Raw genomic sequence first — 10,630 nt, 5'->3', positions numbered from 1 at the left:
CAGAGCACAGGCTCTAGGGTGCATGGGCTTCAGGAGCTGTGGTGCACAGGTTTAGTTGCCCCACAGCATGTGGGGTCTTCCTGGGCCAGGGATAAAACCCATATCCCCTGCATTGGTGGTGAATTCTTTACCACTGAGCCACCAGGGAAGCCCATATATGTCTCTTATGATCCTAATATATCACTTTGGGGAATTCTTAGAAAGAGGCAGAATCATGAAAAAGTCTTATAATAAATATATTGCTATAGGCTGAGTCTATGGTCAATACTGTAAAAACTTTGGAAATTCAAGTCTGATATTACACACAGTTGTATCAATAGACTTATCTCCATTTTTCTATTTCTTGTCTTTTTCAGAGGCTTTGCCTTTTTTCTGCTCCCACCTTCCCCTTTCCACTTTTAGTGCTTCTTTGACATTATCGTAGAGCCTTGAATATGCAGGGCTCTTTTCACTGTCAGTTCTTTTCACTGTTAAATGTACTAAATTAATGCAAGTACAAATGGAACATATAAAGCTCACACAATTTTTCTCCCCATTTATCCTAAGAAATGGAATATTTCTTGCCAAATCAGTAAACAAAGAATGTTGTAGTCATCAGTGATTGTAGCCATCACTGATGGTGAGTTGGTGAACCCTGAGGAAACTCAGAAAGGAATACCCGCCATCTAGCAGCCATTAGACTGTAGCCACTCCCTACGGTGAGCCCTGAGGAAACTCAGGATGTGAAGACAGGATACTGGCTCCAGATAGCTGAGGTGCATATCAAAGGAGGGCTTCCCAGGCGACACTTCCCTGGTGGCTCAGCTAGTAAAGAATCTGCCTGCAGTGCAGGAGACCCTGGTTCGACTCCTGGGTTGGGAAGATCCCCTGGAGAAGGGATAAGTTACCCACTCTTATATTCTTGGTCTTCCCTGGTGACTCAGATGGTGAAGAATCCACCTGCAATGTGGGAGATCTGGGTTCGATCCCTGGGTTGGGAAGATCCCCTGGAGCAGAATCAGAAGTATCCCCACTCCCGTATTCTTGCCTGGGGAATTCCATGGACAGAGGAGCCTGGAGGGCTGCAGTCCATAGGGCCGCAAAGAGTCAGACACAACTGAGTGACTTTCACTTTCACTTTTCCCCAGGTGACCCTCGTTTAAAGAATCTGCCTGCCAATGCAGGAGACTCAAGAGATGCAGGCTCGATTCATGGGTCAGGAAGATACCCTGGAGGAGGGCATGGCAACCCACTCCAGTATTCTTGCCTGGAGAGTCCCATGGATAGAGGAGCCTGGAAGGCTATGGTCCATAGTGTTGCATAGAGTTGGATATGACTCAAGTGACTTAGCATGTATATCAAAGGAAAGATTTCAGTGAGCCAAGATTCTTGCATCTCCCCATACATAGAAAAGCACTAAATTCCTTAAGTTAGAATACCTGGTTTTCCTTTTAATTAGCAATAATCTTTTGATGTTCAGATTCCTGGCCTTTGTTTCAAAACTTCTATATAATCTCTCCGCCTCACCTCCTTGGAGCCATTCTCTCAGGGTTATTTAAGATGCTGCCTCTCAGACTTGAAGTCCTAAAGCTTCCTGCTGAATAAAACATAGCTCTCAACTTTGAGGTTTTGAATATTTTTTAAGTCTACCATACCATCTACAATAAGTTATTCAATATGGAAGAAGACAAAATTTCAAATCTTGGATTAATAGAGTGATACAGAAGTTGTGACCTTCACCAAAATTTTTGTCCTAAATTTTCAGATATTTGTGTTCTGGAGTATTGAAACAGGTATCTGTTAGGCATATTTTCAACTGCAAATAATAAAGTACTCATAGAGGTTTCTTTCTCTTAGATGGCAAGAAGCTTGCTGGCATTGGTTCTGCTCTTTGACAGTGTCTTCAAGAACACAAAGTCTTTCCATTCCACCATCCTTAGGGTTTTGGGATTCAACCACATGCTTGTTACTTCATGCATGCAAGTAGCAGACACTGAATCCTTCATCAGGAAAAGAAGAGATTCTTATCAGAAGACATGAAGCTTTCTAAGAACTATGTGCCCTGGGTACCTCCAGCTACAAGAGAGATTGGAGAAATGTGTGTTTAGATTTTTGGCATCTAAAATGGAAGAGAGAGGAGATTTGAGTTTGTGAACAAATAAAACAGCCTCCTTATGGTTCTCTGATAGCTGGTATGGTAGATAAGGTACAGAAGACTCTCAAGATGTAAAACAATAATCTAAGCATTTTACAGATGTCATTTAATTTGATCCTCACAACAACTCTGACATACGTCTCCCAGTATTATCCTTTCTTTTTTAGTAACGAAAACTAGATCTTAGGGAGATAAATTGATTTACCCAAATTATATGGGAATACTCTTGTAGTCCCACCTTCATCATCTCCAAATAACTTACCTGATGGCCATGTAGGTCCCCTTCTACATAACTTACCATACTTATTGATATTTCACTCAATGAAGGCAGAGTGTGAGAGAGGAAGGAGTCAGAGGTCATTTCTTAGTTTCTGACTTGAGAAGTCAAAATGTGCATGTGCATTCGTGCTCAGTTGCTCAGTCTTGTCCAACTCTTTTGTGAGCTCATGTACTATAGCCCACCAGGCTCCTCTGTCCATGGGATTCTCCAGGCAAAAATACTGGAGTGGGTTGCCATGCCATCCTCCAGGGGATCTTTCTGACACAAGGATCAAACCTGCATCTCCAGGGTCTCCTGTGTTGGCAGGTGGATTCTTTACCACTGGTACCACCTGGGAAGCCCCAGAGAGAAGTCTCGATGGGTTGGTCTATTTCCCGAGACAGGAAGAGTGGTGTTTGACAGACACTATGGAAGTTCTGGGGCTCCCCAGGTGGCACTAGTGGTAAAGAGCCCACCTGCCAATGCTGGAGACATAAGAGATGTGGGTTTGATCCCTGGGTCAGAGAGATCCCCTGGAGGAGGGCATGGCAGCCCACTCAAGTATCCTTGCCTGGAGAATCCCCATGAGCAGAGGAGCCTGGTGGGCTACAGTCACAGCAAAGAGTCGGACATGATTGAAGGGACGGCTTGCATGCATGCACCTGTCTGTCATTCAAGTGGCTGTGGGTAATAGTTTAAGAAATGTGGAGTTGTTTCATAGTCAGAATTGACATGGCTTCTAACGAGGTGATCAGAAATCAGTATCACCTTTCTAGATTTTTTCTTAAGAAATAAGAAAATAAATAGTTCTTGTCATGGCAGTCTGAACACAAGTTGGGAAAAAATTCCCAGATGCAGAGTATTGCAGAAAGGAGTGAGTTTATTAAGAACAAAGAGCAGAGATAATGTGGGCACTGAGAACACAGTGGACTGGCCTCCTGACAGGCCAGGGCGAGTCGACAGGACACTGTTAAAACAGCAGCCAGGCTCAACTTTTCACGTAGCCAATTTTTATAACTTCAAGACAAAATTCCTGTTGGAAGGTTAGCATTAGGTGATTGGTTAGGACACTAAAGGGTGAGCACTGAGGTAGGCATTTTTGTCTAAGTTAGGGGCAGAAAGCCTGCTGGTGATGATTGGGGGTTTTCGGCAAAGGGGCTCAGTCAGTTTCAGAGGTGCCCGTGGTTCTGGGTTCCTCTTCTGTGGTCTTGGTACAAGTCCTTGCACTTGTGATCTTGTGACAGGACTCCATAGTTCTTCCAGGGATCTGTAAGAAATGTAGAGATGACTGTTGGCTCAGACTCACTCCTTTCCCACTCACCTGCCCTGTGGTAGGTAGCTTCTAAAGTGGACCCTGATGACACCCACATCCTCTTGTAGTCATCCCACCCACCCCCCACCACCCCATCTTGAGTAGTCTGAACCTTGGTGACTCACTCCTGATCAATAGAACAATGGGAAAGATGATGGGATGTCATGCTGATGACTGGGTTACAGGAGATTGCCACCTCTGTCTTGTAAGCAGACTGTATTTGCCTCCTTGGCCTTCATGGTTGGCTCAAGTAAATGGACTTGTTGGAGAGGCCAGTGTGGCAAGGGACTGAGAGTGGTCTCTGACAGCAGCCAGCAGACTGTGGAGGCCCTTTAGTCCAGCCGCCCATAAGGAACAGCATTCTAACAATAACCTGAGTGATCTTGAATGTGATCTTTCCTCAGCCAAGCTTTCAGATGAGACCACCTGACCCAGCCTTGTGAGTAGCCCCGAAGTAGCTAAGCTGGATTCTCGACCCACAGAAATGAAACCATACATGTGAGTTGCTCAAACCACTAACGTCGTGGTAACTTATTAAGTGGAAATAGACAACAAATACAAACACCCCAAGTGGGTTTAGCTGTGAGAGTAGGGACCAGTGCATGTCACAGTTGACTGGGGCACATGCTTACCTAATAAGAAATAAGAGAGGGTAGACTGTCTCAGTGATTCGGAAAGACAGCAGACAGGCTGCTCATATATGGAAATAAATTACCCAGATGTCCAATTAAAACCAGGACCGGGAATTGAAGTTCACAGGAGAAATGAGAAATCCCTAAGAGGGATGCAGCTATATTTGGGCCAGACTCTCCACAGGAGCAGCTGGCATATGAACTAGGCTGAGCTTTGCTTTGAAGAAGGCTCTGAGTCTCAGGGGGTAGAAACACTGACTATAACCATATAGTTAAAAGCTTTAGACAGGGTTGAGAAAGCCAGGTAATCATCAGGAGAAGTCTCAGGGTAAGTAGATTTTCCTTTACTGGAATCCCTAAAAAATAGGAATAATTTTTAAAAATGTACTTATTTATTTGGCACTGGTTCTTGATTGTGTCATGTAATACCTTCAACCTTCATCACTGCATGCAAGATCTTTAGTTGCAGCGTGCTAACTCCTTGCTTCAGCAAGTGGGATCTGATTCACTGACCAGGGATGAAATCCGGGCCCCCTGCACTGGGAGTGCAGAGTGTAAGCCAGTCCCAAAGAATAATCTTAAATTGTTAAATAGCAAGAATTTGAATTGATGATCACAAAAACTCAGTATTTCTGTCCTGTGAGCAATTTTCTTTCTTTCCTCCTCTCCTATCTTGTCACCATAACTGCTGATGCTTTGTGTGCTAGTCAACCTAGGCTGCCATAACAAAATTCTACAAGCTGGGTGGCTTAGACAATGGAAATATATTTTGTCTTAGTTTTGAAGGCTGAAATTCCCAGGTCAAGGTGCCAGCAGGGTTCAGTTCTGGTGGGAGCTCTCTTCTTTGCTTAAAAATGGCCACCTTCTTGATATGTGCTCATATGGCCTTTTCTGTGTGTGGGAAGAGACAGAGATCTCTGGTATGTCTTCCTCTTCTTATAAAGACACCAGTCCTATCAGATTAAGGCCCCATTCTCTTGACCTTATTGAATATTAATTATCTTTGTAAAACCCCCACCATTAAATACACTCACATAAGGCTTCTACATATGGATTGTGGAGAGGACACATTTCTGTCCATAACACTTTCCAACTACTAAATACCTTAAAAAGTAAGCTCAGTTAGGGTGGGAACTTGGATTGTCTTTTTCACCAAGATATCTCATTTTCCCAAAGCCTATTACAGTGCCTGGAACAGAGTAGGTTCTCAGTAAATGTTTTTTGAGTAAATGAACGAAAGTCTTTTTCTCCCATCTGATTGAGATTGCAATCAAGGAGTCTGGGAGAATAGGTCAAGGAGCCAGGTATTTAATTCTTCATTAAGGGTGGACAGTTTTCACATTGTCTTGTATAAAGTCTTTTCTGGTTTTATTACAAGATCTGTGTATATCATTGGGATTTCCAAATCATCTGATTTTTTCACCCAATTCCTTCATCTAAGATTTATTGAGCACCTAATGGATGCTCAGAGTGGGATCATGTGTTGTGGGTCAAGCTAAGGAGGAAAAGGCAAGTTTCTTGCTCTTAAAACCTTTGCCAGGAGCTTACTGAGGGATGTCTGTGTGTGTGTGTGGAGCTTGGGGGGCAGTCATGTAACCACACAACAATAATATACACACAAAAAACCATTTAAAGAGCCCATTTCCCTTGCCAGAGGTTTAGTAAGAGAATCCAGTCCTAAATAAAACAGAATGGTTTTCTTGATGGCAGGACTGCTTAAGAACTGATAGAAGTAGCTCATGTAAGATTTGGTAGCACTTTGAAACCTGTTCACATAAAACTCCAGGAACCTATTGGCAGGACAGGAGTAGAGACACAGACACAGAGAACAGAACTGTGGACCCGGGGTGGGGGGAGAGGAGGGTGGGACGAATTAAGACAGCCACATTGACATAGATACACTACCATGTGTAAATTAGATTGCTAGTGAGAAGTTGCTGTACAGCACAGAGCGTTCAGCTCAGTGATGTGATGATCTAGACGGGTGGGATGGGGGTGAGTAGGAAGGAGGCTCAAGAAGGAGGGGATATATGTATAAACCAAGAGCCTCAGGTTTGATCCCTGGATCGGGAAGATCCCCTGGCAACCCACTCCAGTATTCTTGCCTGGAAAATCCCATGGAGAGAGGAGCCTGGTGGGTTACAGTCCATGGGGTCACAAAGAGCTGGACACAACTGCATGAGTGACTGAGTACACATGCATGGGTAGCTGGTTCGTGTTGCCGTACAGCAGAAAGTGACACAACATTGCAAAGCAATTATATTCCAATCAAAAATACTCTTCCCACTAAAAACTCCTTTACAAGGCACCCGAGAGAATAAGAAATGAGCTTTTCGTGATTGGCTCTTATCTTCAGACGCAGAGAGTATGAAGGCCTACAATGAAACTGCAAATAGGAGTAGGCTCCAATGTTTATCTTCCAAGGTGCAGGAAGGGTAAAGGAAGGAAGCAAAGGGCTAAGTGCATGCCAGGCAGGCTGGCTCGAACAGCAGGAAAGGGACAGACAGATCCCCATGTTTTTTAGGATGCCCCTAGACTGATCTTCTCAGACTGTGCCAACATCTATAAGAAAGTTCTTCAAATCTTTGCGGCCATCCTGGGAATGCCACCCAGCCACAGGACCCAGAATGTCCTGGGTGTTTAAGCTGCCATGTCCCCAGTGGTATTTGTGCTGAAAAGGACAACCATTGTGAGGTGGCATCAAATTACAGAGGCCTTACCTAGTCACTCCTTAACCTCCAAATAACTCAACTCGCATTGTACACGTTTGCATGTGTGGATCACACTTATTTTGTTATGATTTCCCCTAGTATTTATGACTTGGTTTGTTCCCTGTGGGGCCCCACCTAGATCAACCACGAACCTGCCTGAGCTTTCAGAGACTGAATCTGTCTTTTTCACGCTTCTTGCTACTGAGGGATCTATGAATCCATGGACCCAGTGCCATCTCCCACTGTCCAGTTCCAGAAAGAAAGTATGACAAGAGACCTAACAAAGATCAGAGCTCTCACTAACTGAGCACAGTACTTCTGGAAAGTTCTGCCCACCCTTCTGGGGCCAGAAACAACGTTAGACATAGACAAGACTGTGCCCTTTGCAGGAAATCACTGAGCTGGTGGCAGATGTAGAGTGGGGCACTGTAGGTCCCAGAACAGGGGCAGATAGTGATGTGGAAGCATCCTGATTCCCTGGAGGGTTTCCCGCTTGGTGTTATCCCCAGCATATATTGGGTGTTAGATCTTTCCCCTGTGGCATCGTCTGGTGTCCTGTGGGCATCAAGTGTGGCCAAATCACCCAGCATGTGTGTCAACACTTTACACCCCTCAGGTCCAGTGGTGATGGATGGATTAGCTGTTGCCACTGGCCATGGTTACCCCACCCCACAAGAGTGGGGTGCAGCGTCTTGTTAACCATAGGCTCTGGACATGGATGGCCGGAGCTCACAGCTCAGCGCTTCGGGCTATTTATTTAACTTTGTTCATCTAAGCCTCCTCTTCCTTGAAGAAATGAAACTAGAAATTTTGGGGCATCGTGGGTACTGGGTACCACTGGAGTGAGTGGCTGGCAGTGGGGGCGGGCGTCACCCTCTGCACAAAGGCAGCTTGCAGACTGAATGATTGTCTTCTCTGTCTGCTCCCAGAATCCTGGCCCCCAGACTTCAGCCTCCCAGGCAGGAGACTAGGTGGCTCTTCCTTGTGAATTTTAGTTAATGATAATGCATTAAATATTGGTTCATTAATTGTAACAAATGCACCTTAATTAATGTAAGCAATTGATGGTAGGGAAAGCTGTGAATAGCATTTATAGAAACTGTCTGGATTTGTTTCATGACTTTTCTGTAAATCTCAAACTGTTCTTAAAAAATAAAGTCTAATAGGAAAAATGGCTATTGTGTTGTATTGAACTCTATAATTATGTAATTAAATTATTCCTAAACTCCAAAAAATGGGGGGCTACACACATATACACTACTATATGTAAAACAACCAACAGTTCAGTTCAGTTGCTCAGTTGTGTTTGACTCTTTAACAAGGACCTGCCAAATGGCATGCAGAACTATACTCAACATTCTGTAATAAACTAAATAGGAGAAGAATTTGAAAAAAAAAATAGATACATGTTTATGTATAAGTGGATAACTTTGCTGTACACTTGAAACTAACACAACATTGTAAATCAACTGTAGTCCAAGATAACATAAAAATACTTTTAAAAATTAAAGTATTATTGTCTATAAAAAAAGAGGCGAGACACAGAGAGTTTGAAGGCCTTACAGTGAAACTGATGTCCAGGCTAACCTACAGTGAAGTTCATCGTCAATGAGCTCCACTTATAACCACACAGTCAACCCAATTACATGTTCAGTCTTTCACCCAAAATATGAGCAAAGCACCAAGCATCTCAGGAGCAGGGAGAGAACTTCTAACACAGAGTTTCTCAGCCTTAGCACTCTTGATATTTGGGGCCACTTCTGGGCACCCTAAGTTCCTTAGAAGCATCCTTGAAAGTGAAAGTGAAAGTCTCTCAGTCATGTCCGACTGTGCCACCCCATGGACTGTACAGTCCATGGAATTCTCCAGGCAAGAATACTGGAGTGGGTAGCCTTTCCCTTCTCCAGGGGATCTTTCCAACCCAGGGATCGAACCCAGGTCTCCCTCATTGCAGGCAGATTCTTTACCAGCTGAGTCACAAGGAAAGCCCAAGAATACTGGAGTGGATAGCCTATCCCTTCTCCAGCAGATCTTCTCGACCCAAGAATCAAACGGGGGTTTCCTGCATTGCAGGCGGATTCTTTACCAACTGAGCTATGAGGGAAGCATCCTTGGTCTCCAGCTATCACATACTAGTAGCACAAATCTCCAGTTGTGACAACAAAAGGGTCCCCTGGGGGCAAAATCTTTCCCTATCAAGAACTACTGCTCAAACATGAGAGAGACAGAAAGAAAGAGAGAGAGAATTGTCAAGTAAATAGGAAAACAACAGAATGCAGAAAATCATAGAAATGAGCAAAAAAACATCTCAAGAGTGATGAGAAGAAACTGTATTCGTGAAACAAGAACAGGTGGCAACAAGAAAGAAAAATTCCAGGAATGAAAAAAAAAATCAAATGCATGTTAATAGAAAGAAACCATTGACTAGAAGGGCTAAAGAGAAAGCTGAATAAGTTTCCCAGAGTATGGAACAAAAAAGGCAAAGAGATAAAAAATTGTAGAGAGAGAGAGAAAAAAAGATTAGAAGATCATTTCAGGTGATCTAAGATCCAATAATGACTCTTGTAAAAGACAGAGCATAAAAGATACAGAGTAGGGATGTTTCAATAATTCGTTCAAGAAAAATGTCCCTAATAGAAGAATATGAGTTTGTAGATTGAAAGGACCCATGAGGAATCCCGTACCTGAATTTGCTAAACAGTTGGAACAAAGCAGTCCTACAAGGACCCAGGGAAGAAATACAGGTTCCATCAAAGATTCAGAAATGAGAATGAGCTGTTGCTTCTAGAAGCTAGAAGGGCAGTGGAGCACTGCCTCCACTCTGTAGAAGACATTCCAACAAACCAAACTATCAGTCAAGTGTGAAAAGGCAATGAGACCTGTATGGTCTTGCTCAATGTACCTTTCATGCTTCCTTTGTCAGGGATGCTAATGGAAAATATCCTATGTCAAAACTAGACACCTTTCTCCCCATCCATGTGTTCATGAGCATATGCGGCTCTGATGGATCCACTAGGATACTCTTTCACCTGGTCAGGAAGCTAGTCTTGGGGACTTGGCCGTGGGGCCACTCTGCAGCTGGGGCCAGGGCTGGCGTTGGGGTGGCAGTTGCACCCCAGGCCCCGCTGCAGCACAGGACATGGGCTCTGCAGAGCAGGGGCTGAACTTGGACACGCTGGAGAAACAACTATAAATCTTGCTTTTAGAAAAAAGGACCCCACAGGCAAATCCGAACTCTGTTGGGGGAACAATGATTTCATTAATAATTACAACTAGTCCAAGATGCCCCACAATCCTTCCTGCCCAGCCCTTCAGGTCTTCTAACTCAGTTACTGGTTGAGAATAGAAATAATGCAAAAAAGCCAAGGAGGGCAGTGCAAAGTATCTCAATCATTTCAGCCTTTTCTGGGTTTCCTATTTCCAACTTAAACCAAAGGCACTCGGTAACAGGAGCGCACACACACACATGATTAACCTAGGATGTAATTTCCTTTTAGAGACTTAAAAAGCTCCTGAATCAACTCCAACAACACTTCACCAGACTCTTTTCGAAAGGAGCAGATGAATGAGCTGGACAGAAAA

This window comes from Bos mutus, chromosome 23 (genome assembly GCF_027580195.1).
Source record: "Bos mutus isolate GX-2022 chromosome 23, NWIPB_WYAK_1.1, whole genome shotgun sequence".
Taxonomy (NCBI): Eukaryota; Metazoa; Chordata; class Mammalia; order Artiodactyla; family Bovidae; genus Bos; species Bos mutus.
Note: the sequence above shows the minus strand (reverse complement) of the source record.